This window comes from Ochotona curzoniae, unplaced genomic scaffold (genome assembly GCF_017591425.1).
Source record: "Ochotona curzoniae isolate NIBS_2020 unplaced genomic scaffold, NIBS_Ocur_1.0 contig_2692, whole genome shotgun sequence".
Lineage (NCBI taxonomy): Eukaryota > Metazoa > Chordata > Mammalia > Lagomorpha > Ochotonidae > Ochotona > Ochotona curzoniae.
Window position 1 is genome coordinate 11,339,382 of NW_024465556.1, and position 5,203 is coordinate 11,344,584.

General features: G+C 43.9%; 1 pseudogene; it reads left to right on the forward strand.

The window, feature by feature from the left end:
* The first annotated feature begins 4,038 nt into the window (after window positions 1-4,038).
* Window positions 4,039-4,134, forward strand: LOC121153535 (annotated as a pseudogene).
* Window positions 4,135-5,203: the final 1,069 nt, after the last annotated feature.

Genomic DNA, 5,203 nt, shown 5'->3' on the forward strand with positions numbered 1-5,203 from the left:
AACCTGTGTTAAGTGGGATCTCTGCAATTGTATCGTAGATTCCTGGAAGAAACTTGGTATTTACATATTCAAGCATCAATAGTAATTATTCAGTGAACATTTGTGAATGGTAGTGATGGGAAGACCGTTGCTGGGATGCAGGGGAGATCTTGCAGTACTGTATGGATTGGATAGGATTAAAATATTGAAAGTAAAGAGGCCAGCTGGGTGTTTGCTGAAGTGACTTATATCAGGACAGAGATAATGGCTGTGAGAGTGAGGAAGATAAGATAGGTATGAGCAAAATAAGAGAAGAGTGAAAAAACAGGATTATAGTGCTGATTTAGCCCAACAAATGACAGAGTAGAACCAGAAGTAAGTACTAAAGTCTCTTGTTTTTAGAAGCCAAAAATTGGTGGAAAATTGAGGAGATTGTGGATGTCGAGGCAGCTTTGCTCTGCATGTGCTGAATTTGAAAAGACTCATGAACTAGTAAGAACTGAAGACATAGAGATAAGTATTACGAAGGGAAGGCCATTGAAAGAATCAAAAGGCGGATTATATAGAAAGAGAATTAGAAGTCCATGATTGAAACAAGAATGGGTCCAAGGACTGGCCTATGAGGTGAGAGGTTGGGGACATACAAAGAGGTTGAATTTAGAGTGTACATTACCCTGGAAACAAGCAGAGAACAGAATTGGAAGGCTCTGTTAGTGCTTGTGAAGAGTTAAGAACATCAGACTGAGAAAAACAATAGTGTCTGGAACAGAATGGAAATCAACCAACTTTTGGAGGATGTGCTTTTGAGGATGGAGTCCAGCCTATGAGAAAGAGGTTTGTAGGTACTAGAGGAAATTGATTTAAACCAGTCTTAGCAAGTGAACAAGCAGCAGGAACCAATTCACATAGTGTGAGTATCAAAAGGGAGTGTACTGGGAGTATTCAGTGATATCTTATGGAGACTGGGCTGGGTTGTACAGCTGTATCCTGTGAGCATCTGGGCTCAGCAACTGTATGACAGTCATTCATCCTCGCTCTTAGTTGGCTCCACAAAATAACTTGAATGCTTCTGATGGCTGCATAATTAGTTAGCACTGCAATTACAGTTCAAGTCGACAGTTTAGGCTCAATTCCAATGACCTACATTCTCAGGAAGAGACTGATTAGCTCAACTAAAGTTCAGGTGTCTATTTGGGATCTACTAAGTAGTAGGCCAGTTTCAAGGGGCCTTAAAATAAAAGTGGGAAAACTGGGGTCTAGCTCATGGGTTAGGAAAGGATTCTCAGGATAAGGGATGTTTTCTAAACGGAGGTGTTAGGTAGTAAAAGGAAGAGCAACTGAAGGTAGCAAAAAGGAAGCAAGCAGCACTGAATGTGTGGAAAGAAATATACACGTTGAAAGGTAGGAAGGGTGGGATTCTTGGAGCGGGATGGCTCTTCAACATCAGACAGGAGGTAACTGGAAGACACAGAGAGGCCAAGAGTTCATGGAATCTAGTGATCTCAGGAAGAGAAGGCGTTATCCAGTACTTGAAGCAGATGAATGGGCCAACAGTGATATGCTCATGTGAAGAGAAGGGAAAGCCTGAGGCTCCAGCTAGGTATCTGTGACAGAATAGCAGCTCACCGAGATGTTCATGTGTTGGTCTTCATAAACTGGAATTCTATTATAGTCCAAGGTTGAAGGGACTTTGTAGATGTCATTAAGGATCTTAAGATAGGGACATCTTGGGTTAACCAGGCGGACTCAACAAAATTACAAGAGCTTTTATAAGGAGGGCGCGGAGGCAGGAGGGTCAGCGTTGGAGCAAGAGCTATAATGTGTTGCTTTAAGCTGCCAAGTTAGTGGTGTTTATTATATCACAACAGGAAACAAATACATCCGCTCAGTCTTCCCTCACAAGTCTGTGAAGTGGTTTGCTGAGTGCCAGCGTGTGGGGAAGAAAGCAGCTGCCTCGGAGGCTGTTGGAAGTAAGCGCAGGGAGCTGCCAGGGTGTCAGGAGAGACCCGATGGAGGGCAGGCTGCAGCACTGGGACAGTCAGAGCAGTGATAACAAGCACTTCCCGAGAGCTCACGGGATGCACGTGCTATTGTCGGTGCTTATTCTAAGTCACCTCAGCGGATACTCCCTCTAAGTCTCTGGAGCAGAACCTGTTTTTGGTCGTACTTCCTCCCGAGAAACCAAGGCTAGGATGGTGAAGTGGCTCACGTACGCATCTGTGGAGGAACACAAACGCATGAATTCGAACCCGGGACGTCTGCTCTGAGGCCTCCGCCAGGCTTTATTGTGCTGTGTGACGAAGCGGGTCTGTTCTCTGCTATGGTCTTAGGTTAGAGACTACAGTCAAATGGGAGCCTAGCGCAGGCACTGCCTGACCCTCAGCAGGTATCCTACGTCCACTGTAGGTGACGTGGCACAAGCTGGGTGCGGAACCTTCTTTTCCTCCCTGCTTTTCTCCTGTGCACCAACTCCTTTCATTTCCTCTCTTCTTTTTTTAAAGCTTTAATTATTCTATAGGGTGAGAGGATGGGACAAGGGAATAAATGATAGACAGACAGGAGACAGACACATATAGTTTATCTTGTGGTGCATTCCTCAGACAGCTGCCACTCGGAGTGTTGTGTCTAGACCAGGCTGACGTCAGGTGCCAGGCGCTCACTTTGGGTTTCCCACGTGGCTGGCAGGGGACCCAGATGCTTGTGCCATTACTGAATGCCTCTGCCGGTGCACATTTAGCAGGAAGACACCCTTTGAGACACGGGGTGTCTTAACTGACATCCTAACCACTAAACAAATGACTCACTTCTCTTTTCAACATGTGCGTTTGTTTCCAGCTTCTGTTTGAAGAGCCACATAATGAGAGCATGATAATAGTAACAGTAAGTTTTTCTCTAGGTGTCAAACTTAAAAATAGAGTTGAATGAATTATGTATTTTCCTCTGAGTTATAGTGAGCACCTAATAAATGCTAATGATCTTCCTGTGGAAGGCATTTTTACTAATTGGAAATAGGCTCCTGTGATATAAACGGTTTCAGCATTTTAAAGTCGTGCAGCATGTAAGGATGTATTCTCAGGGGGCTCTAGGCTGCTATTAAAATTTAGTAAATTCAGCTCTGCAGAAACCAAATGAAGGTGATTGGAAGGGTTCTCCGGACTCTTTTAGGAGGGTGTTATTTTCAATTCTATTTGCTCGGGCTTCTCACAGAGAAGGTCATCTGGACCTTGAAGTCAAGAGCTTGATGGTCCTTGACCAAAAATAAAAGCCAGACGCTCTGGAGCAGCGTGCATGCCGAGAAAGGGGGCAGTTAATTGCACTCTGCAGTGTGCAGCCCACTCTGGCTGTGTGTGGAGAACAATGGCAGACACCGTGGGGAGCACAGAGAATGAACAGGACTTCTCTGATTTCCAAGAGTTCTTTCCGTAGAATCTTCTGGTTCGGAATCGAAGAGGGCTAAGATTAAACACTCAGTTTTCTTTTTGAAGCCTTTGAGAAGTGAATCTTCGGACAGACCGGATGGACCGTGGTTCCAGTAACGTAGCGCAGAGCGGATGCGTTTGCCCTAGAGAGGAAGTGCAGAGCTGTCGTTATGACTGGGCCTCTGCCCCCTCACATGTCCCAGTGTGAATCAGCTTCCACTGCTTGTGTCACAAGGCAAGGCATGTAGTCCAGATGGCTTTAAACGCCCTCACCTGTAAGATAGGCCTACGAACACTCCTCGTGAGGACCGAAGGAGCTCATCCACGTAAAGTGCTGCAGAAAGTGCTGAATTGATCTAGGGTCACCATTGTAGTCAGGAGGGAATCAGTGTCACCAACCTAGGGTAGTCTCTGGGCTGAGAAGCTCCTCTTGATGCACTCCTATACAGCCGTCTCGTAAGCTCCTTTTCTAGCTGTCACAGCTGCCAGATTCAGAAAGTAAAGATACAGGCCTTTTAGTGAAATTCAAATTCAGATAGGTAATGAATACTTTTTGGTAAAAGAATGTGCTATATGTATTTTATCAGACATACTTACATTAAACATTATTTGTTGTTATCCGGAATTAAAAATCAAGGAGGTGCAGCACACATACTAAAATTGTACCAATACAGAGAAGATTAGCATGGCCCCTGTGCAAGGATGACATGCAGTTCGTGAAGCGTGCTTTATTTATATAAAAAAACACAGGGAGGCATTCTGAGTTTTCATGCACCTGATAACCTTGTGGATATGTGGTCTTAGGCAAATTTCTTAACTTCCTGTGTTTCAGTTTTCACATCTGTTAAATGGGAAATTCAATGGAATTTGTGCTAAATGTTTCTAGCCGATGACTGGCTCACCACAGCTGCTTTGTGTATTTTAGTACTTGTTACCGTTCAGACGAGGCTGTGCCTGGTTAATGTTGTGTTGCTCATGGTAAATTTGGAATCATACTCTTGAGCATTCAAGAGAAATTGTAAAATTAATAATTGTAAAAGTTTTATTTTCAGATGCAAGTATTTGGCCTAGTGATTAAGACCCTGGGAAGCACCTTGCATCCCCCATGAGAGTACCCGGGTTTGATGGCCAGCCCTGGCTTGTGATCCTAGCATCGTGGAGTGTGCACTCCCGGAGCTGGTGAGGCTGGTCAAGGTCATCACCGGCATGAGGGGAGAGCTGGACTGAGTTGATGGCTTTGACCCCCTGGTCACTATAGGCATTTGGAGAGCAAACCAGCAGATGGGAGCCCTCTATTCCTCTTTTTCTGCCTCTCAAAGAAATTAATAAATAATTCTTAAAAAGCATGCTTTCGTTGCTACTGCAGTTAGCATTCCATTTGGTATTGGCTTTAAAAATGCAATGTCAAACTGAAATGAAAAGACTCCATCCTTATAATAGCTCTCTTTAGCTTTAATGATTTTTTACTGTGCCATAAATTCTTAAGATTGACAACCATCAAGGAGAATTCAATTCTCACTCTCTATTTTTGCAATTTTGCCCTCTGGAGCAGTGCTGAGTTGGAGTCGAAACAAATGAAATTGCCCAGTTTCTTCATTTTGCACAAGTTGCAGAAGGCTTGACTGAAGTTATGAAAAGTTCAAGCCAGTTAAAAACTCTTTCTGGAACATAAGTCTTTGTCACTGTGCATGCTTTTGATAAGGGAGTCTGAATCTTCTGTGTAACTGCAGTTCTTATGGGGGAGATGTTATTAATTTAGCCCAGAGAATGCATTTCAAATTTATCACAAGTTAGTACTTGTCTTT